The sequence below is a fragment of the Pogoniulus pusillus genome, chromosome 20, assembly GCF_015220805.1.
Source record: "Pogoniulus pusillus isolate bPogPus1 chromosome 20, bPogPus1.pri, whole genome shotgun sequence".
NCBI lineage: Eukaryota > Metazoa > Chordata > Aves > Piciformes > Lybiidae > Pogoniulus > Pogoniulus pusillus.
The window spans coordinates 2,306,027-2,329,486 of NC_087283.1; the positions used below are offsets into that span (position 1 = coordinate 2,306,027).

Below are 23,460 nucleotides of genomic sequence, written 5' to 3' on the forward strand. Positions count from 1 at the left end.
GTTGTCAATTGGTCAGCAGAGTTGTGATGGGTTGGGAGTTACCTGCCCCTCTGCTCTAATGGAGTCACCCAGACTAGGCTCAGCCAGCTGGCAGGTAAGGAATGCAGCTTTACATTCCCAGCTTAGCACAAGATACAGGCAGAGATTTACAACACATCACAAATAGTTACAGCTACAGACAGAAATAGACAAGTTAAAGGTAATGCAGAAACACAGCAGCCCTCCCAGAAACCAGAGTCCCCAGCAGGGGCTCCCAACCTCCCTTCCACCTTCTTTCCACCCCTCTGCCTTATCCCAGAGTCTGCCCTATGTGCAAGGAGAGCTGGGAGGATCAGCAAGGGGGGTTGGAAGCAGAAGGGCATGGGGAAAAGAGATAACCAAGGCCAAACTATGAGTTCCTCTTTGTTGTACCAAGCACCTTAGTCCTTTATTCAAAAGTGCCCCCTGGGCACGGCGTGGAAGAGGTGCTTCAAGCTGATGCTTTGTCACTGTAGCAAGTGACACTTGCAAGGACCTCCAGGAGCACATTGGGACTATAAAAAACAACTCTCCCCAAACCCTTGCATAGCATTTCTGTACTTCAGTTGTTGTTTTTCCACTGCAATCCTCTTCCCACTTCAGGACTTCCTTTTCCTTCTTGCCTGGTCTAACCTTTCTCAAGCAAACACATGTTGTTCTGTTCCTGCATTTCTACAAGGCAGGCATTTGTTATTGGGAACAAACAAAACAAAACAGCTTTAGACACCAGCTGCTTTGAGCTGCCCATTTTTCATTGTGTAAAAGGCTGCTTCCTTGCCACAAGATGTGCAATTTGCTTAAGATATGCTCCCCTTCTGCACTTAGTCTTCTCACTGTGCTGGTTTCCTCTTTTTTTGGACTCATTAAGAATGATGATTTCTCTCTCCTCCAGTCCTGCTCACTCTTTGCTTTTTCACATAGGAGGCAAGTTTTGCTTTGTTTCATTAGCAAAATGACACTGACATTGAAGGGTATTTGGGGCAAAAAATTCCCTCAGATGATGTGAAATGTGCTTTGTTGTGAATCTCTTATCACAGAATCATAGAATCAAGCAGGTTGGAAGAGAGCTCCAAGCTCATCCAGTCCAACCTAGCACTCAGCCCTGGCCAGTCAACCAGACCATGGCACTAAGTGCCTCAGCCAGGCTTGGTTTCAACACCTCCAGGGATGGCAACTCCACCACCTCCCTGGGCAGCCCATTCCAATGCCAATCACTCTCTCTGACAACAACTTCCTCCTAACATCCAGCCTAGACCTCCCCTAGCACAGCTTGAGGCTGTGTCCCCTTGTTGAAGATTGAGGCAAAGAAAGCGTTAAGTACCTCTGCCTTTTCCTCATCCTTTGTTACTGTTTAACAGAACAAGGGGACACAGACTCAAGCTGTGCCAGGGGAGGTCTACGATGAATGTCAGGAGGAAGTTGCTGGCAGAGAGAGTGATTGGCATTGGAATGGGCTGCCCAGGGAGGTGGTGGAGTCACTGTGCCTGGAGGTGTTGAAGCCAAGCCTGTCTGGGGCACTTAGTGCCATGGTCTGGTTGACTGGCCAGGGCTGGGGGACAGGTTGGACTGGCTGAGCTTGGAGGTCTCTTCCAACCTGCTTGATTCCATGATTCTGTATTCCCCTCTCCATCTAGTAAGGAGTGGAGGTTGTTCTTGGCCCTTCTTTTGCCATTAATATGCTTATAGAAACAGTTTTTATTCTCCTTAGCAGCAGTGGCCACTCTAAGTGGGCTTTTACCTCTCTGTCTTTCTTCCTACAAGACCTAGCAACATCCCTGAACTCTTCCTGGGATACCTCCCCTTTTTCCCAAAGGAGATATATCCTCTTCTTCCCTTTTGCTGTCTCTCCTGCCTCTTTCTAAACTCTGGAGAGCAGTATGCTGTTTATGTGCCTTTTCAATGTCTAATACTTTCCAGGTGAGATGAAAAGTGAAAGAAATTGGAGGTCTCTTAAAGGTAGCTGAGAAGGAAGAGAGTCAATTGGAAGCCATGTGAGGAAAAAAAGAGGCTGTAGGGTCTTGGAGAAAATAGGATCAAAAGATGGAAAGAAGTTTCTTTGATGATTGTGGTGTAGATGTACCCAAGCTAGTAGATCTGTGGCACAGTGATGTATTCTTTAGGGAGTTCACTTTCCAGAGCTGACAGTTCCAGCTTTTTCATGCACCCTAATACAGGTGCCCAGCTTAAATGTACAATCTCCCTGCTGTGCTTAGTGCATGAAGTGGCTGCACCATTTGCTGGAGGAGTGATTCCAGGCAGAAACACCTCTACCCCTCCAGATGCTTCAAAGACAAATCAGCCAGCTTGTTCTCAAATGATAAATGGGTTAACTTCCCAAGCAATGAGCTGGACTCTAACAAACTTGAGATTCTGTAAGCCCACAGGAGATAAAGAAACTTCATTTATTTATTTACAGGTTGGGTGGGGTTTTTTTTTTAGGTTTTGCAAAGTTATCACAGATGTTCTTAACCTAAATACATGGATATGCACAAACAAATGCTGGTTAAAATGTGTGTAAACTTCCTTTATTTATGTCTGATGCTGACTTCATTCTGACACCAGGTTGCCAGCAGCTGTGAATGCTGACGCCGGACCTCACCGTGCTCCCTCCCTGCTCTGCTGTGACTTCCCTGGCAGCAGGATAACTAAGGTTAGTGTTTTTAGTTGCACCTAACACTGAGTTCTGTGTCCAGCTCTGAGGCCCCTGCCACAAGGAGGACGTGGACATGAAGGAGAGGCTCCATAAGAGTGCCACAAATATGATCAGACTGGATGAGGCACTCGGTGCCATGGTCTGGTTGACTGGCTGGGGCTGGGGGATAGGTTGGACTTGGATGATCTTGGAGGTCTCTTCCAACCTGGTTGATTCTATGATTCTATGATTCTCCTATGGTGACAGGCTGAGGGAGTTGGGGTTGTTCAGTCTGGAGAAGAAAAGGCTGCACTTCAATATCTGAAGGGAACCTACAAAAAGCTGGGGAGAGACTGTTTGGAGGGATTGCAGTGATAGGATGAGGGGCAGTGGTTTGAAACTGGAGGAGGGTAGATTTAAGTTGGACATTAGGAAAGAGGAGAGCCGCAAAGGTGATCAGAGGGCTGGAGCACCTCTGATATGAGGCCAGGCTGCAAAAGCTGGGGCTCTTCAGCCTGGAGAAGAGAAGGCTTGGAGGAGACTTTATAGGAGCCTTTCAGTATCTGAAGGGGGCTACAGGAGGGCTGGGAAGATACTGTTGACAAGGTCTGGTAATGACAGGATGAGGAGGAATGGGTTTGAACTGGCAGAGGGGAGATTGAAACTGGATGTTAGGAAAGGGTTCTTTGCAGTGAGGGTGGTGAGACACTGGCACAGGTTGCCCAGGGAGGTTGTGGAGCACAGAATCACCCAATGGGATGGCAGATAAGGTGAGAACTATCTATCTGTAGATCCTAGAGGAAGCTGAAAAAATGAGAGCAAAATCATACAATCATAGAATCAGTCAAGGTTGGAAGGGACCACAAGGATCATCCAGTTCCAATCTGCCTGCCATGGGGTAGGGACACCCTATCCTAGATCAGGCTGGCCAGATCCTCAGCCAGCCTGGCCTCAAACACCTCCAGCTATGGGGCCTCAACCACCTCCCTGGGCAACCCAGTCCAGCCTCTCACCACTCTCAGGCTCAACAACTTCCTCCTCACCTCCAGGCTGACTCTCCCCACCTCCAGCTTTGCTCCATTCCCCCCAGTCCTGTCACTCCCTGATAGCCTAAAAAGTCCCTCCCCAGCTTTTTTGTAGGCCCCTTCAGATCCTGGAAGGCCACAAGAAGGTCACCTGAGAGCCTCCTCTGCTCCAGCCTGCACAGCCCCCACTCTTTCAGGCTGTGCTCACAGCAGAGCTGCTGCAGCCTCTCAGCATCCTCCTGGCCCTGCTCTGGACACTCTCCAGCTTCTCCACATCCCTCTTGTCATAGGGGCTCCAGAACTGGATGCAGTACTCCAGGTGGGGTCTCACCATAATATCAGAATCTGATGAGTTTACACCAAGATTTCAGTGCAGAAGAAAGGAAGGGCAGAAGCCACCGACCAGCTGAGAGTGTGACTACACCCATTTGTTAACGTGCCTCCTTGAATGGAATTAATGAAACCTTTCATTAGAGATCAATACGCTCTTTGACTAGAGAATATTGTGGGTACCTATTGTATATGCTTAATTAGATTGAAATTGCTTTCACATTTCCTTTATATTCCAAAAAATCTGATCTCAGCAGTTTAAAAGAGGGAACTGCAAAAGTCATCCCTTCCACTCTTCTGCTAAAGCCAGCAGGAGAAGGGAAAAAGGGAAAAATCCTCGGCCAGATGCCCAGCTCTGGGCTTCTGCTTAGTGGCAGTTTTGGCAGAGCTACACTAAGTAGTACTCACTACAGTGTATCCATAAAGAAAACAAATGGTAATTCTCATGCTATCATCAGAGGAGACTGATGGTGTCCATTAAAGGCAAGAGGTTTGGACTGGAGCTACGTGGAACTATTTTGAGACCTATTTCCCTTCCTTTCCTATTTTCTGCCCAAACCTCCACTTTTCCTGACAGAACTGTTCCAAATCCATGTGCATCCCTCTCCTTCCTCAGCTGTGTCCCCCAAAAAATCGTTCTCAGAGGCTCCTTTACAAGATTATTTTTTTTTCTTGATGCCAAATAAATGCACCTTGAATTTTCTATCAAAACCCACTCCTGCAGCTAGTTTGCTCAGCACCACAGCCCTTCTCCTACCGAGATAAAGGCCAGTACTAATTAGTTAGCTGCCTCGTTACCTGGTGCTTTCAGCTCAGGCCATGGTGTTTCTGGGTTTGTTCCCTGGTTTCCCTTTGGCTGTCCTAAGCTCTGAGTTTTCCACACCAGGACTGCTCCCTTTGATCCTTGCCTGCACCCTGCTCCAACAGCTGAGACCCACAGAGTGGTCCTGGGTGCTTTGTCACTGCTCCCAGCTCTGGAGCTCTGCCCTGCATCCAGAGCTGAGCCCTCTGCCTGCACCCTTCCTGGTACACACAGGCCTTTCCCTGGCACATTTGTGAACTCTCAGAATACCTCTGAAGCAACTTTTACCCTTAACTCTTCAAGACCCCCACCTCTGCATCCAGAAGGCTCCTGCTCGTTCCCTGGAGCTGACATCAGGCTGGACTTGCTGCTCTGTTGTGCTAACTGCGGTGTCCCTCAGGCTCCTTAGGATGCATTGTTTATCAGCTTTCCTCCTTCCAAATTCTTTGTTTGTACAGTGGCAGTTTTTGTGCCAATCCCCCCCCCCCTCCCCTTCCCCCTTCTTTGCCTGGAGTTATTGGCAGAGCTAATTAACCACAGAATATAAAAGCCTTGTTCTTCGGGGCCAAGTGGTTGGGTCACAGAGCAGCGTGAGTGCTGCCTTGTGGCGTGGGGGTTGAACGGTCGGAAGGGTTGCCCGAGGAAGGGCGAATTATCTTGCCAGAGAGGCACCTAGTTACTGCCCACAGCGAGTGCAAGCCCCGTGCTTGAGGGGCTGAGCTCTGCGTCCTTCCTCACTCTGCTCGGCTCCTCCGCTGCGCAGATGGCACAGGCTGTGCTGACAGCCACCTCTCAGTGCATGGCTCTTGGCCGCGCTGGGGGAAGCTGATGGGTGAGAGGGGACCTGCGAGCTCATGCATGCCCCCGTGGGCAAGACAGGAGGGGATGGTTGGACTTCATCTTGGAAGTGTTTTCCAACCAGAACGATCCTGTGACTGCGTGCTGCCGCTGGGTTTGGATGGGTCTGTCAGCTCTGAGAGCTTCTTCCTGGGCTCAGCTGCTCAGCCCCACCTGGGAATCATGCCCCAGAGTGTCGAATTAGTGAGAGCAGCAGCACCTGGGGCAGGTGTGTTTGAGAAGGAAAGGGTCGTTCCCTCTGCCCCAGCACACCCAGAGCCTTAGCCTGCCTTGGCCTCTGGCTGGGCGCAAGAGCAGACCAAGACTTGCCACGTCCAGAAATGCTTGGGGAACTTAATTATTTTTTTTCCCCTGGACAAATGTCTGATCATGACAGGCAGCACAGCTAGGTCGGGTATAAAATGCCCCTGCTGTTTGTCCAGCTCAGATGATCTGCCTGTGAGCGCCATGAGCCAGGGGTAGCCCCCTGCCGCCACCTCCCCAGCCAGGAGACCTGCAGCAGCGTGGCCGCGGTTGGCCGTGCCCGGGGCTCTGCCGTGAGTTCCACCCCACCCGCGCCGCCGTGGGGTGGTCTTGGACTGCCTGCAGAGGGGAGGTGACAGGGAAGGGACAGGGCATCCCTCCCGCAGCCGGCCAGCACAGCAGGGTGCGTGTCCCTGTCCTCCCCGTGTGGGTGCCTGTGTGGCTGAGGGGTTGCAGGACCGAGCGTAGGGTGGGGACAGCGTACCCTACCCACCCGTGGACTGCCTGGGCAAAGGGAGAGAGTGCCCTGGGCTGCCTGCCCCCTCGCTTTGCCCTTCCAACCCCGATTTCTCCCCCCCACTCCCCCGCCGTAGGCATCGGAGGGCACTCAGGATGAGGAAGGGCAGGCTCTGGGGTCTGCCTTCCTCTGGGGGTGGGGGGAAGGGAGACGAGAATAGAGAAGAAGCAACAGCCTCCAGCTTTTCCCTTCCTCTAATCTTGCTTCACTCCCCCTTGCTCCTTCTCCCTCCCTCTCCCCTTTCCTCTCCCCTTTCCCCTCCCTCCCTCCCTCTTTCTAATTCCTGCCACTAGCTCGGAGCCTCATTCAGCAGCCGCTGCCCGTGGAGTGTAATAGGCTGAAGATGCTGCCGTGTCTGCTCAGCGTTTACTTGTGAATGGGACTTGCCTCCTCTCCCTCCTCCGGAGGCGGCCAAGGGAAGCAGCCAGCCCCGCCGGACCCGCAGGTAAGCGGCGGCTGCAGCAGCACGCCGCAGGGAGCAGCCAGGGCACGCCGGCGCCGGACTTGTCTGGGGCGAGCCGGGCGGCGGGCTGCAGGACGCGCTGCTGCCGGGCGAGGAGGCGGCTCGGCGGGGCGAAAAGGCAACGAGACGGGGGAAACCGAGCCGGAGGATGCTTGCGGTGCGCCTGAAACTTGCAGGCAGCAGTGGGGCTGAGGCTCTGGCGTGTGGCGGGGGCCGAGCAGTTGTGCGGCGGGCAAGCCTCTGGGAGCGGGGCTGCCGGCGAGCGGGGCCGGGGTCGAGCAGCGCCGGGAGCGGGGCTGCCAGCGAGCGGGGCCGGGGTCGAGCAGCGGCGGGCGCGGGGCTGCCGGCGAGCGGGGCCGGGCGAGGTGCGCTGCTCTGCCGCAGCTCCGTGCGGAGGCGGCCGGCGGGCTCCCGGTGGGGCGAGACAGTCTCGCCACAGGGAGAAGGGAAAGGCTGTCGCAAACGGCGTTTTTAAGATGTAATTTATTTTCCCTTCCTATCTCCAGTTCTTCCTCGGAGGGTGGAGGCGGGGAGCGGGGGGGAGGGCGAGCGAGCGGGCGAGCATTTGTCCGTTTTCAAATGTTCCTCCGGAGAGGCAGATATTGAAAGCCACGAACTGACAATCTGCTCCTTGCACTGTCGCTCCCAGGCGTGAAATGGATATGCAGAAATTAGGAGTGCATGAAATGAAGGATATGCTTCCAGAATGAATAAAAAAAGGAGGGGGAGGGGGGGGAAGACTTTGATTTATATATTTCTTTTTATACCCCCCCCCCCCCCCCCCTTCTTTTTATATAATACGTTTTGCTTGCTGGTTTTCAAACACAATTACTATTCACAAGGTACCAAAATGGTATCTGTCTGTAATACGGGCTAGTCCAAAAAGCATTAGGCTGTTGGGTGTTACATGCATAAGCACGTCCCTAAGAGAGGTAAAATAGATCAGGCTGTAGGTCTCCATAAATACCATTAACTTTTAGGATAAAAGTGCTTCCTGTGCAGCCCTTCGGGAACGCATATAGCAGTCTGACATCATGATATGAATGCCTTTACCTCCTAGAGAAGTCCCCCTTTAATGTCTACTCTTTTAAATATTTATCTGGTGAGGAGAGGACCAGTATGTGCTAGGAGAATCTTTGTGCCGTTGCTACAAAGGACAGTGTGACTGTGGAACCCAGAATTTACCTACCGAGATATCTGTGACAAAGGAACCTCTTTAGCAAATGAGGTCACTAATTCAGAAATTGGCCCTTTGTAAGGAGAACGCTCGTTTCTTTTACCAGCCCTTGGAACGTGTTAAACTCCCTGGGAGACACTTTCTTTCTGTTGGTTTGTGATGGTGATACAGTCAGAATTTCGCAGGCTCTGTGCTCCTCTGTTAAGAGATTGAGTGGTTGTAGCTGTTTAAGAGTGGAGCTGTTGACTGAGGGAAGCACTAGCAGATTCAGAAGCAGGGAAGAATGCACTTGGTCGTTACTGAATGTCCCTCTCTTCTCCCTCCTCCTTTGCTCTTATGCTTGCTTTACTGTTTCCAGAGTACTTTGTTCTTTCCCCCTATGCTGGCTAGCATAATACCAATAGCTGCATTTGTTTTCAGTGTAGACCTTCTGCAATTATTGGCCTGACATCTGCCTCAGTCAGGTCTGTCTACCGAGGTTTAGAACACAGATCGATGACTGTACTCAATCCTTTGGATGATTTTGTGTGGTGAGGATCACAGGAGTACATGGAAGTGGAATTGCAGATGCCTGCTTATGAAGAGCATTTTCATAGCAGAGCATGTTGCTGGGGAGGTGGGCAGGAAGAAGAGTAGGGAGGAGATGAAGAGCAGAAGGTCTGGTTTGAGCTTCATACCTTAGCACACAAAACGTTTTTCTTGCCTGTGTCTTAGCCTGCTGTGCTCTAGAAAGGAAAAGTTCCTGCATGTACTTTTAAAGCAGTTCTCCTTCCTCTTGTAGGAGAGCAGCTAAACAAAGTCAGAGAACCAAGAACAAGACCTTCGGTAAAAGAGTGGGAAATTCTTTAGGCAAGCTACCAAAGGGAGATCTTTCTCCTGCAGGCAGGCTCTTGTTCGTGGGCCCTGCAATAAGATTCTTTTGTTGGCTTTTTTAACCTCAGCCTTGTGCTAGACCTTCAGAGGATGAGCATGGGGGCAGAGAATGCTGTTTATTCACTTCTCTGCTTCAGCTTTAACTTTGCTGAATTTTTAAGTGTTGGCTGTCCAAACTATATATATATATATATATATAATCACTGAGCACTCGATTGCTTCATTACCAGAAATGCTGCTACAATAGATTATGTCAAGAGATGAGATAAGTCATTGCAATTTACCATCAGCAGTTTCAGAGGGAAATGTGTATGGAAATGGTTGATGGAGACGACACAGGACAAGCCAAATTCATTTTTGTTTCACATGCCAACGTGGGCAAACTGTGAAGGTTAGAATGATTTCTGTGATTTATCTGATGAAACACTTCAAATGTGGTTTGGGCTTCTATTAATAGGCTGCTCTGGCAACATTTGACATAGTTAGATTTAGTGTAAGGAGCATATGTGAAGTTCAGCCTTCCAGTAGACTGAGGCTGGCATTGTTGTTTCTGCAACGAAGCAAAGCATAACTTGAGAAACAAATCTTTGATTGCTGAAATCTCCACAATGGAAGTTATTTCTGGCTCAGATGTTAGAGAGATTTTTAAGTCATTCCAAACTTTCCAGTCTTTCTTTCTTTTTTTTTCTCCCCTTTTAATGAACACCCTCACCCAACTTGGAATCCATTTTGTGAGCTGGATGCTTAGCAAAATATCTTCAGCCTGTGAGAAAGAGAGGTCACATCTGGAATCAATTATTGGGAAAGAGTTTAGCAGCATAGTTTCTAGACTTTCCCCCCTCCTTTTTAGTTTGGTTGTGTGTCTGAGTTTGGGGTTTTTTTTGAGCTAAAAATCCGTGTAGAATTTCCTATGCTATCCCATTTTTTTTTAATTTGTTTTTAATAGTACTTTCATTTCCATTCTCCCTGATTTGGACCATCCTAAAGCTTAAGGTAATAGATGAAAAATGGATGTTTCAGCGTAGCATTGCTCCCTCCTCTCTTTTTTGGTGTTTGTTTTAATGGTCTTTCAGTTTTCATTGTCTCTTTGTTGGAGCCAACCTCAAGCTCAGGGAACTCCATGGAAAGCTGGCTGTGGATTTAAGTGTCGCTTGGATTTTGCCCGTGTGAATCAGTAGGATTTTCACTTAAGTACTGTCGTTTTACACCACGTTTGTGTATTCTTTTATGCACGTTACGAGTATTTATGTGTCTTTCCCTCTGCTTTGTGCCAGCTGAGGAGCGCTGGCCATTTATTTCCAAAACTTTGAGGAGCAAAGGCGGTCTGGGTTTTGATGCTGAAGGCTAGGACGTTCTCAGGCTGTGAAATGATTGATTCATTTCCGTGCGAGCCTGCGTGTGCCAAATTATTAAACCCATTCATTTTCCGTCCCTGCGCAAGCGAGGACTTTGTAGTCGTTTCAGCGTTACCGGAGGGCAGCGGATTCGCGGGCGGGACTCCCAGGGGAGCGATTGCGCTCGGGGAGACGGCATTTTCTGGGAAGCTTGCTTCTTCTCTCTGCCGCTCCGCCTTGCTCAACAGGTCGGTGGTAGGCGCGGGGCGTTGCGCGGGGCGGGGTGGCGGAGGGCGGGCGGGCGCTAGGGGGCGCTGCTGCTCCGCGCTGGCGCCGCCGCCTGCGTTGCGGGCGGCGATGAAAAGCCGTTTTGTTACCGCCGGCACGGCACGGCCCGGCACGGCCCTCCCCGGGGAGCCGGGGCTCGATCTCGCCGCGGTGCGGGCTGGTGCTCAGGCAGCTTGGCAGGGTTAACGTCTCTGCAGCCCGTGGATCGCCTTACCTTCAGTGTCCCCTTCCCGCCTTGGCGCTCGCTGCCAGGTTTGGGGATGCTCCTACTTGAGAGGGTTTGGAGTGCCGCAGCTGCGGTCCGGGCGGCGGGTGGCCAGCGCCGTCCTCTGCCGGGCAGCCGCTTGGAAGCTCCCTCTCGTCCTTCCAGGCGCGGTCAGGTCCCGCTGTGCCAAGAGAAGGCTTTCAGAAAGAGGCACAAAGTCATAGAATCACTAAAGCAGCAAAAGCCCTCTAAGATCAAGCCCAACTTTCTGCCCAGCACTTCCATGGCCACCAGACCGAGTAATCATGGAGTCAACCCGGCTGGAAGAGAGCTCCAAGCTCATCCAGCCCAGCCTAGCACCCAGCCCTGGCCAAGCAACCAGACCGTGGCACTGAGTGCCTCAGGCAGGCTTGGCTTCAACACCTCCAGGGACGGCAACCACGGAATGGTTTGGGTTAGAAGGGACCTCCAGGGGCCATCTAGTCCAGCCCCCACGCAGTCAGCAGGGACAGCCTCCACTAGAGCAGGTTGCCTTGCTGAGAGTGACTGTGAGTACTTCCAGGGATGGGGCCACAGCTACCTCCCTGGGCAGCCTCTTCAGGTGTTCTGCCACCCTCATGGTGTGGAACTTAACATCCAATTCGAAACTGCTCCTCTAATTTCAAAGCATTGCTCCTTGTCCTGTCACTCCACACCTTTGTAAACAGTCCCTCTGCAGACCCACTCAGATGCTAGAAGACCACAGCTTTCTTTTCTCCAGGCTGATCAACCACAGCTCTCTCTCTGTCCTTGTGGCAGAGGTACTCCAGCCCCCTCATTATTTTTGTGGCTCTCCTCTGGACCTGCTCCATCAGGTCCATGTCCTTACAGAGCTGATTGCAGCATTCCAGGTGAGGTCTTACTAGAGCAGATCAAAGTGGCAGAAGGGGTGGTGACTCCACCACCTCCCTGGGCAACCTCACTGGTGCTGAGTACCGGGGCACAACCACTTCTTTACTCCTGGTGGCTGTGACATACAGGCCTGAGTGATCTTATCAAGACATCCTTGATAGAAGAAAAGAAAAAACAAGAGATATATTAGGCTAAATTGGTCTAATTTTACTCATACACATCTAGGTCAGTGGAGTTTACAGCTGGAGAACTGAAGAAGAATATATTAGTCCAAGTTGTTCCCATGTATCCTATAGCACCCTGGGATAGAAAAGACATTGTTAAAACCCATCAGTGCAAATACTCATCAAAAAGGACATCCATGGCAGTATAGATCCCATAGAATCAACCAGGTTGGAAGAGACCTCCAAGATCATCCAGTCCAACCTAGCACCCAGCCCTGGCCAGTCAACCAGCCCATGGCACTAAGTGCCCCAGCCAGGCTTGGCTTCAACACCTCCAGGCACAGCCACTCCACCACCTCCCTGGGCAGCCCATTCCAATGCCAATCACTCTCTCTGCCAACAACTTCCTCCTAACATCCAGCCTAGACCTGCCCTGGCACAACTTGAAACTGTGTCCCCTTGTTCTCTTGCTGCTTGTCTGGGAGAAGAGGCCAACCCCCACCTGGCTACAGCCTCCCTTCATAGATCTTAAATGTTTCCAGGCTTTTAAGGAGTCTCATTTCCACCTGCCTTGTTCTGATGTTCTTCCCTAGACATCACTTAAGGCAGGATGCTGGGCTGCACAAATCTTTGAGTTGATCCATAGACCAATCATATTCCTGGCTATAAGACATGTATGATATCAATATCAGAGTGCAGAACTTCCTCCTGTTGTGTTGGGTTCACTTGGGCAGATGTGCAGCCAGGTACATTTATGTGTCTAATAGAAACTGTTGCCTGCAACTTCAGCACTAGAAATGGGCAAGAAGATGCCACAAGAGTTGTACAGCTGCCTGTCAATCACACCAGGTTTAGGACCTTAAGAATTGTCTTTTATGAACTGCTCTTGGTGAGTAACTACTGCACTAAAATAGCAGCACTGCCTTGCTGGGGAGGACTGTGTGGTGGGTAGGGAGTGCTCCAGTACCTGTTAACAGCCCATCCTTAGTGCTTCAAGGCAGGCACCATCCCTTAAAGCTTAAGCTGCTAGATGCACTCAAGGTGGGTGGAAAAGTCAGAGCTGCCAGTCCTCTTTAAGACCCTCCAGAGAACATTATGCATGCATGGGGCCTTAGCAGTACCTTGCATGCCAGCAGGAAGTCAGGGACAAAATATCTGGAGCAGCCAGCCCTGCTGCTGAGCAGGGCCCGTGAGGAAGGTGACAGGATGGTTAATTTTGCCTGACAAAAGCATAAGGCCTTCTCCCATAACTGCTTGGGTGGTGTGGTAGCTTTCAGGCATCCCATTCCCACTGATCTCTGCTGGCTCCATGAGCCATAATTTAGCACTTTAATTTTAAAGTGCTGGTTTAAGCAAATTCTAAGGGGTTTTGTGGCAGTGTTTGGTTTTTTTCCTCCAAAGTTTGGCAGTGAGCAAGAGCCCAATTCCCTTCTGAATCAGCAGGAGTTCATCAGAATTCTTAATTGCCATGCAATGGCAGGCAGAGCTGGAGCAGGAGGAATCAATGGAAATGGATTAAAAGGAAAGGCCCCAGTAGCTGAATTCAAAAGAGGAGCCAGGAGTTTCCAGAGTGGCTGGGGAGCAGCCCAACAGTAGGTTGCCAAAGATAGCTCAGTATCATAACAAGCATTTAATAGTTCATCAGCAGATAAGGTTGTAAACCATGTCGTAGATTGACTTAAAGTGCAGGTGTGGAGCATGGAGGGTTATGAACAGGACAGAAGTCAGCAGAGCACATGAAGGTAAGCTTCAGGAAGGTTACACTTAAGCTGTGGTTTAATCATGCTGGTGCTGAGGCACTCTTGCACTGTACTGCCAGTGGTGCTGTGGAGACACAGGCCCACGCAAAGGCTGGAGTGATGAGCAGAAGGAATCCAGTCACCCTGTAAAATGCACTTGGCAGAGTTTCCGTGTTTGTGATCATAGAATCATAGAATGAAACAAGATCTTACCATGTTCTGATGAAACTTAGAATCATAGAACCAACCAGGTTGGAAGAGACCTCCAAGCTCATCCAGTCCAACCTAGCACCCAGTCCTGAGCAGTCAACCAGACCATGGCACTAAATGCTCCATCCAGGCTTTTCTTGAACACCTCCAGGGACAGCAACTCCACCACCTCCCTGGGCAGCCCATTCCAATGCCAATCACTCTCTCTGTGAAGAACTTCCTCCTAACTCTCAGGGAGTCTATGCTAGTTTGGTAAGATAAAACATTCCTTGAGGTCAAACCCCATTGGAATGCTTCTTCTGCACTCATTGTCAGTCCCCTTTATTTTCCAGTGTGTGATCAGCAGATATTCCATGTGAAAGGACTACATTTAAGGTTAAACTGGTGCCATAGAAACTCGGCTTCGACATAATTTCTATCCCAGTGAGGCTGCTGATATATATCTTTAAACAAAATAGAACTTCAGAAGCACATTAATTGGTCTCAGTGGTTAAGTTAAATAGTTAAATACATGCATGCAGATCATTCTGTCGAGGAGAAGTCATTAGTTCAGCAGAAGCCAGAAATGATGGCTCTATTTGAAGCAGGAGGCTAAAGCCTATTGCAATTCCTGCTAGCTGATTTATTAATACATGTATGGGCATTAAATCATACAGAGAGAGTGATTGGCATTGGAATGGGCTGCCCAGGGAGGTAGTGGAGTCACTGTGCCTGGAGGTGTTGAGGCAAAGCCTGGATGGGGCATCTTGCCTTAAGTGATGTCTAGGGAAGAACATCAGAACAAGGCAGGTGGCAATGAGACTCCTTCCAAGCCTGGAAACATTTAAGATCTATGAAGGGAGGTTGTAGCCAGGTGGGGTTGGCCTCTTCTCCCAGACAAGCAGCAACAGAACAGGGGGACACAGTCTCAAGTTGTGCCAGGGGAAGTATAGGCTGGATGTTAGGAGGAAGCTGTTGTCAGAGAGAGTGATTGGCATTGGAATGGGCTGCCCAGAGAGGTGGTGGAGTTGACATCTCTGGAGGTGTTGAAGCCAAGCCTGGCTGAGGTACTTAGTGCCATGGTCTGGTTGACTGGCTAGGGCTGGGTGCTAGGTTGGGCTGGCTGATCTTGGAGATCTCTTCCAACCTGGTTCATTCTATGATCATGTGCCTGTCTGCACCTTCTCTGTACTCTGCACATTGATAAGCATTTTTATTGGTAAAGTTAAAGTCAACTTTTGGCTGCTGGTGGCAAATTTTAATTGGAACAAAAGCCTAAAAAGTAAATACAACTTGGCATTAGCAAAGTTTGTGCCTAAACTTTGGAAGCAATAATTTTAGCTGAGAGAAATGCTGGGGCAAATGCCAGGCTTTGAGTAGCATTTACAGAGTAAGAAGATGCTCTTGTGAGCACTGGTAGACACACTTGAAATTTTAGGGTGAAATGTTCTTTTCAGAGCAGTGCTGCTGACAGGCAGCCCTCCCTTTCAGCAGACTTGACCACCTATTGATGGAGGGAGGGATTCATAAGCATAGAATCACAGAATTGTGAGGGCTGGAAAGGGACTTGAGGGTCATCTGGCTTTCCTTTCCATCAGACTTACTCAGTGTAAGCCTCATCTTTCTCCATTTCCCACTGCTGCAGTCTAGGAATGTGCAGGCAGCCCTCACTAAAATGTGCAGTGGAGTCAGTTCCATGCAAAGCACCAACCCCATCCCTCTCCCATGTAGTAGCCTCTCAGAGGTTCTCTGTAGCTGTTTCCTACTTTCAAGGGTGTATTCATTACTCTGACTCTCCTTAGCCTCTCCAAGCATCTTCTTGGGTAGAGGCTGACTTCAGGAAGAAGCAGATACTCCCCTCCATTGCTGCCTACTTTGTATTCCACAATAAGACCTGTCCCAAATGGCCCAAGGCACTGGTCTAAAATTTCCCAGGCAGACCTGGCAAAATGAGCCAGTAAGATTCCCTCAAAATCCAGTTGTTCCATGGAGCTTCTGCTGGCCTTCTGCACATAAGCTGCCCCTTACAACCTGAGTTTTAGGGTTAAAGTATTACAGCTGAAGCACTTTGCAGTTTGATCTTGTAGTTGGGCATGGTTTTCCTGTTTTACTCAGGTTTCACTGTTCATGGTGGATCCCAGCATCTGGAAATCTTGAGTCAAGAGTGCCAGAAAGAGAGAACTTAAGGACAATATTGATAAACAAGGCCCCTAGGTCCCAGGAGTTACACAGGCTTGCACAGTTAGAGTCCTAGAATCACTCAGGGTTGGAAGGGACCCTAAGGGTCCTCCCCAGTTCCAATCCCCTTGCCATGGGCAGGGAAACCTCACGCTAGATCAGGTTGCTGAGAGCCTTAAACACCTCCAGGGATGGAGCATCTCTGGATTTATTTCAGAGCAGGTTTTGGTGCATTTTTTCACTGCAGGGTATTTTTTGAATGATTTTAAGTTTGGCTGTGGTTTTGCCCCCCTGAGGAATGACCAATACCAAGCCAGAGAAGCTCTGCCAGATCTGTTCAATACCTACAGCACAGTGCTCAGACCCTCCAGTGTCACATTGCATGTGAGCATGGCTGTTTACCCACAGAGATCACCAGGCTGCTGCCTCTGAACAATCAGACATTTATTCCACTGCACACAGCGAGCAGAGCACTTTTAAAGGTAACATCTCCTTCCCACCCTCTTCCAGCACATTCCCCTTGCAATTGAAATCCCAGGGAAGCTCTTTAATATTTTACAAGCTGCTGTTCATTCACAGTTTCAAACCCAATTTCTCCAGACATGAGAAGTCCCAAGGCTTTTGAAAAGCAGTTGAATACTAATTTTACTGGGGGGGAGGGTTCTGATTCAAACAGAAAACTTTGTCCAGCACTGATTGTTGCCTTTTTCTTTGTTAGCCTTGCAGTTATAGCTGGTAGAGCTCGGAGAATGGAGCTGATTAGTATGCATCTGAGTTCCTGCTGGCAATTTACAGAGCATTTCTCTTTTTTTTCCTGAAGCAAGAAGGAAACATAGAAGGCATTGGCATTTACATGCAAACAGTTTGTCATTTGCATACAGAAAGGCTGATTAGGTAGCAGTGCAAGTGACTGCTAGGTCAGACATAGAACTGATAGTTCTTTCTCTTCTTGAAGTTGTCAGTTGTGCAATATTTATATGGGGGGGGGGAAATCATTGTTCCTAAACTCTGAATATGAAGGTCTTGTTTCAAGTACTGTCAGTGACAGTCCTCTTGGAGATCTCTTAGGTTCTCCTCTCTCTCTGCTCTGCCCTGTTGAGACCATGCCTGGAGTACTGTGTCCAGTTTTGAGCTCCCCCAGTTCAAAAAAGACAAGGGTCTGCTGGAGAGTCTAACAGAGAGCTTTGAGCAGGATTGGGGCACTTGAACAGATGTTCTGGAAGAAAGACAGAGAGACCTGGGGCTGTTTAGTCTGGAGAGGAGAAGGCTGAAAGGGGATCTGATATCTGAGGGGTGGGTGTCAGGCTTTTCTTGGTGGTGCCCAGTGATAGGACAAGGAACAGCAGGTACACGCTGGAACACAGGGGGTTCCACCTCAATACGAGGAGACACTTCTATATGGTGAGAGTGCTGGAGCTCTGGGAGCAGGCTGCCCAGAAATGCTGTACAGTCTCCCTCTCTGGAGACTTTCAAAACCCACTTGGATGCATTCCTGTGTGACCTGTCCTAGGGGATCCTGCTTTGTCAGGGGAAGTGTACTGGATGATCTCTGGAGGTCCCTTCCAACCCCTACCGTTCTGTGATCTCTAGTATGTGAATCACAGAATCAACCAAGCTGGAAGAGACCTCAAGACCATCCAGTCTGATGGTTCAGTCCAAGCTCATCCAGCCCATCCTATCACCAATAAACTAGACCATGGCACTAAGTGCCTCATCCAGGTTTTTTTGAACACCTCCAGGGATGGTGACTCCACCTCCCTGGGCAGTCCCCATATGGTTTTTGGTGGTTCAGTCTTTGGCTATACCCTTGTAGTGAAGCTAGTTTAAGATGAGCTCTTCTTCAGTGATCCTTAGCCCTGTGCTTCTATACAGGACTCAGCCCACAGAGGTGACTGGGAGGCTTCAGTGCTAATTGGTGTGGTCTGGGTTAAAATGAAGCTGCAGTATTGAAGGTCACTCTCTCTGTGCCCTTGGTGATGTTCTCTTCTCCTTGGCAGAGTGCTCAGTTTTTAAGGTTCCTGCAGCTGTCTCTTCTTTGTTGAACTTGTTCATGTTTAGGCTGACTGGAGAGCTGGGCACAGAGGAACCAAATGAGGTTCAGCAAGGACAAGTGCAGAGTCCTGCACCTGGGGAGGAATAATCAACTGCAGCAGTAGAGGCTGGGAGGGGATCTGCTGGAGAGCAGCCCTGTGGAGAGGGACCTGGGAGTGCTTGGGGAGAACATCCATGGCACAGCAATGTGCCATTGTGGCCAACAAGGCCAGTGGCATCCTGGGGGGACATTAAGAAGAGTGTGTCCAGCAGATCAAGAGAGGTTCTCCTTCACCTCTACTCTGCCCTGCTGAGACCTCATCTTGAATACTGCCTTCAGTTTTGGGCTCCCCAGTTGAAGAGGGACAGGGATCTGCTGGAGAGGGTCCAGCGGAGAGCTATGAGGATGATGAGGAGACTGGAAGGCACTGCCTGATGAGGAGAGGCTGAGGGACCTGGGGCTGCTTAGTCTGGAGAAGAGAAGACTGAGAGGGAGGGGAGTTAATCAGTGTCTATAAATATCTGAGCAGGGGACAGGCTCTGCTCACTGCTCCCTGGGACAGGACAAGCAGCAATGGATGGAAGCTGCAGCACAGGAGGTTCCAGCTCAACACAAGGGGGAACTTCTTTCCTGTAAGGGTCCCAGAGCCCTGGCACAGGCTGCCCAGAGAGGTTGTAGAGTCTCCTCTGGAGGCTTTCAAAGCCTGTCTGGATGTGTTCCTGTGTGCCCTGAGCTAGACTGTGTGGTCCTGCTCTGGCAGGGGGGTTGGACTGGATGATCTCCTTGGGTCCCTTCCAACCCCTAATATCCTGTGCTCATCTTCTCCTCCTCTGCAGCACAATATTGAACAATCTGTGAACTCCTCACTGAATAGCAGATGAGGGACCTGGGGTTGCTCCTGCTGGAGAAGAGGAGGCTGAGGGGAAACCTGCTACATAACAGAGAAAGCACATTGGAGACCTGGGGGTTATTCAGCTGCCATTGGAGTTATACAATAGCTTTGGTATGGAAATTGGAAGTAATTTTGGTTTAATTTAAAGTAATTAACTCATGTTTTTAAACAGAGATTAGATGGAAGTGTCCATTTCAGGGCTAAGCCACTTTCTAGTCCCGCTAGGAATGCTATCAATACGCCATTGTGTGTATGAAATTGCACTAATATTTGTTTAATTATCCAAACAAATGGCACAAGAAATGAGTTTGGCTGAAATAATCAAGTCTATAGAGAAAGCACCAGCTCTGGTACTTAGCAGGACTTGACAGTTGCTGCTTGTCACGACCTTGGCTGTTTTAATGATGAGCTAGAGGTCAGGAAGTCTGCTCACTGCAATTACTGCCTTCAGAAGATTCTGTAGACCATCCTCTGGAGCAGACTTGAACCAGATTGTCTGCAGGGGTCACATCACTGCTGAACTGGGTGCAGATCTGTATTGTGTTCTCAGAGCTGTTGGATCCTGTTTCTGCCCATCAGAGCTGTTGGATCCTGTTTCTGCCTATCAGCTGCTGAATCCTGTTTCTACCTATCAGAGCTGTTGAATCCTGTTTCTGCCTATCAACCCTACCCAGCCAGTGGAACAACTTGGCTTTTGTGATATTCCACTTCAGAAAAGGAATCACTGGCAAGTTACTTCCTGAAAGCCATTCAAGATGTGAGAGACACCAAAATTGGGACTCTTATTTATTTATTGGGGGGGGAATAGATATAGGAGGTCATTGATAATTGAGTAAGAAAATGAAGCAGTGTAAATGACATTAATAATGAGTACAAAAGGCTTTTCTGTTGATGTTAAATCACTGAGACTACTGGAGGTGGGGCAAAAAGAGGGATGTTTTTTTGCTTAGAGGTATACCCCATTTGGAAATGAAATCCATCTTTACTAGAAATGAAATCACTGAAAATAAACAGTAGAAGAGCTTGTGTTTTAACTGCTTCCACCTGCCTGGAAGTCTTCTCTAACCCAGAAATGCCTTGGGCAGTTGATTACTTCAAGTTAATGAATGCTAATTGCTTCTGCACTTTTGAGAGCAGCAGCTCCTCCCTTCAAGCTTTTGAATGTGTTGGGTTTGCTTTTCTAAGAAGTGCTTTTTTGATCAGATATTGCAACAGGCTGCCCAGGGAGGTGGTGGAGTCACCATCCTTGGAGGAGGTGTTCAAGAAACTTGTGGGCACGAGGAAAAAGCTTTTGATGGAGAGAGTGGTCAGGCACTGGGATGAGCTGCCCAGGGAGGTGGTGGAGTCACCATCCTTGCAGGAGGTGTTCATGAAAGCTGTGGGCATGGGGAAAAAGTTTTTCATGGAGAGAGTGGTCAGGCACTGGGATGAGCTGCCCAGGGAAGTGGTGGAGTCACCCAGCCTGGGTGTGTTTAAAGCTGGTTTGGGTGAGGTGCTTAAGGTGAATCTTGTAGAGTAGGGTTGTGGGTTGGACTTGGTGATGCTGAGGGGCTTTGCCAGCCTGGATGTGTCTGTGACTCTGTGATTGCACTTTGGGACATGTTTTAGTGGCCATGGTGGTGTTGGGTTGAGGTTGGACTTCGGTAGAGGCCTCTTCCAAATGGAACAATTCCACTGCTGTATGGTAACAACGTCACAGTGTGTGTTTTGTGTCACTCAGATGTGAAGGTTTTCTGTTTCACACTTTATGTGCAGCTCCTGTGACTTACTGGAACAGCCCCACAAAATTCTACACATGTGAACTTCCTTCCTCCTCCTTCTCTTCCTCTTCACCAACTGATAATCCACATTGCCCTTTTGGGCTTTATGAAAGGCCTGAATTCTGTTTTCTAACACATTAGAAACACACCCAGATTTTTCAGTAACATATCAAAGGTTTTAAATGTAAAGACCTGAGCTGCTCTCTGCATCTCCAAGGGCAGGAATATTTTGTCTGTTGTCTGGAGTGAGGCAGGGGTAGTCATTATGCATTCTTTAGCCTGTGTCCTTGTGAATGGAGATGTCAGGCTGCATGACATGAGTCCTTTCCACAGCTGTGCCTTGAAGGACAGATGCATTTCTACCAAGAGTGATAGCAGGAACAAAAATCCTGTTGCAGAGCTGATTTTCTCACTTCTCAGCAGCCTGATGAGGTCATTTCCATAAACCATGACACTGTTGCTGAAATTAAGGGGGGATATCTATCTATCTATCTATCTATCTATCTATCTATCTATCTATCTATCTATGTATCTATGAGGCTGCGTTGTGGAAGCTGTGCAGGGAACAGAGTAAGAGATACCTATACATTAATTATGCCTTCTAATTATACTCTTTTACTAACCTCCTCAGTTCCCCTATGGAATCCTAGGGTGAATGAAGAGGAGCATAATTCCTCATTTATGGAGAGGAATTCTTTCAGTAATCACATTCAGATTTACAAACCATGTGGGAGAGCAGCATCTGCACTGACTTCTAATTTCTGTGCTGTCTTGCAGGCAGCACGGCTAGGACTTGGACTTGCTAATCACAGAATCAGGCAGGGTTGGAAGGGACCACAAGGAACAGCCAGTTCCAATCCCCCTGCCATGCCCAGGGACACCCTACCCTAGAGCAGGCTGCACACAGCCTCAGCCAGCCTGGCCTTAAACACCTCCAGCCATGGGGCTTCAATCACCTCCCTGGGCAACCCATTCCAGCCTCTCACCACTCTCATGCTCAACAACTTCCTCCTCACCTCCAGTAATGGCACAGATGCTTGCATGCATCTGAGGAAGAATGAAAGGCTTAAATCTGTCTATTTCTTTCAGTCTGGAGAAAAGAAGGCTGAGGGCAGACCTCATTGCTCACTATAACTCCCTGAAAGGAGTTTGGAGTGATGTGGAAGCTGTCTCTTCAACCTAGGATCAGGTGATAGAAGGAGAGGAAATGACTTGAAATTGTGCCAGGAGAGGTTCGAGTTGGATATTAGGAACAATTTTGTGGCTGCAAGAGTGGTCAGGGGTAGGAGCAGACTGCCCAGGGAGGTGGTGGAGTTCCCATCCCTGGAAGTGTTTAAGAATCATGTGGCCATAACACTTTGGGATGTGGTTTGCTGGCCGTGCTGGTGCTGGGCTGATGGTTGGGCTGGAGGATCTCAGAGGGCTTTTCCAAGCCAAACAGTTCTGGGGTTCTAAAAGCATTCTTTCACCTGACCAGACAAGTGTGTGCCCACTTGTGCTTCTTTAGGGGACGTAGCTGGAGAGCATGGACTGTGATGTGAGCTCTGGTACTGCAAAGAGAACTCCTTCCCTCCTCTGCTCTTCTTCTGTGTCTCAGGGCCATGCCAAAGAGCAGCTTCCAAAGGCTGCTTAACTTGACTGAAAAGTGATTTCAGCTTGTTTAGGAGGAGGAGTTTACACCTTTCAACACCCAACTCATCCAATCTGTGGTGTAGGCAACCTGTTGGACCTTCTCACAGGTAACTGGAAACAGAACAAGGGAGAATGGCCTCCAGCTGAGACTGGGAAGGTTTAGATATGACATTAGGAAAAGGTTTTTCATGGAGAGAGTGGACAGGGACTGGAATGAGCTGCCCAGGGAGGTGGTGGAGTCACCCAGCCTGGATGTGTTTAAGGCTGGTTTGGATGTGGTGCTTAGGGCTGTGGTTTAAGGTGAATCTTGTGGAGTAGGGTTCTAGGTTGGACTTGATGACCCTGAGGGACTTTGCTTGCTGCTGTGCTGCTGTGATGATTCTATACCTTCTATCATAGAATCAGCCAGGTTGGAAGAGACCTCCAAGCTCATCCAGTCCAACCTAGCACCCAGCCCTATCCACTCGACTAAAGCATGGCACTAAGTGCCTCATCCAGGCGTTTTTTAGAGATCATTCCTGTGGGAATCACTTGGAAATGCCAGCACATAAGCATAACAGTGGCTACTGGTGCCAAAAGGGTTAAAAAACATCTGGGCTAGTTATCTGGCTGGAGCTTCAAACAGCCACATTCTACATCAAACAGGGACTAGAGCAGCTCCTTGATCAAAGTTCAGGTAATTTAATTATTTGCCTCCCTGAATCAAGGGGCCCTTGAACGAGCTCAGGATATCTGGATGTTAGAATAAGGGAAATGTATTGTTTCACTCCTTCTAATATCCCAACATCAAAGGGAGCTTTCTCCTATAAACAAAGCAGTCTCAAGTCAAAGAATTGAAGCAAGAGCTAGCGTGGAGAGATCCTGTTTGCCTGCATCTTTGTGAGCTGCAAATTAAGCTGCTTCCTGTGGGGTGAGATATTTACCTCTGAGCTTCTTTTGTGTTTCGTTTATATAACTAAACATCTGTACCAACTCCTGCAAGCTGAACTGCTTAGCTCCTGCCTCTGCACCTTCATTTAGCTGACTCTGGTTTTCCTGCTTCTGAATTTTATGTGATTTCTTTCCCCCTGTTTTGCTTTTGCATATCTCTCGTTCCTCAGGCTCTAAGTACTGGGCCCAGTCCTGTTCAATATCTTTATTGATGATCTGGACGAGGGCATTGAGTCCAGCATCAGTAAGTTTGCAGATGACACCAAGCTAGGAGCAGGTGTTGATCTG

At 49.1% G+C, this 23,460-nt stretch overlaps 1 protein-coding gene across 6 annotated transcripts in view; it reads left to right on the top strand.

Annotated features, from left to right (window-relative positions):
• CDH11 (cadherin 11) overlaps positions 1-23,460 on the top strand; it is a 720,336-nt gene that overhangs the window by 613,372 nt on the left and 83,504 nt on the right. For 5 of the 6 annotated variants that reach the window (XM_064159936.1, XM_064159935.1, XM_064159933.1 and 2 more), the window contains 2 exons: positions 2,581-2,668; positions 6,719-6,870. The gene's annotated coding sequence lies outside the window, so the exon portion shown is untranslated. Of the gene's footprint in view, positions 1-2,580; positions 2,669-5,963; positions 6,312-6,718; positions 6,871-23,460 lie in introns of those variants that run through there. The other variant, XM_064159938.1, reaches the window with a different exon arrangement.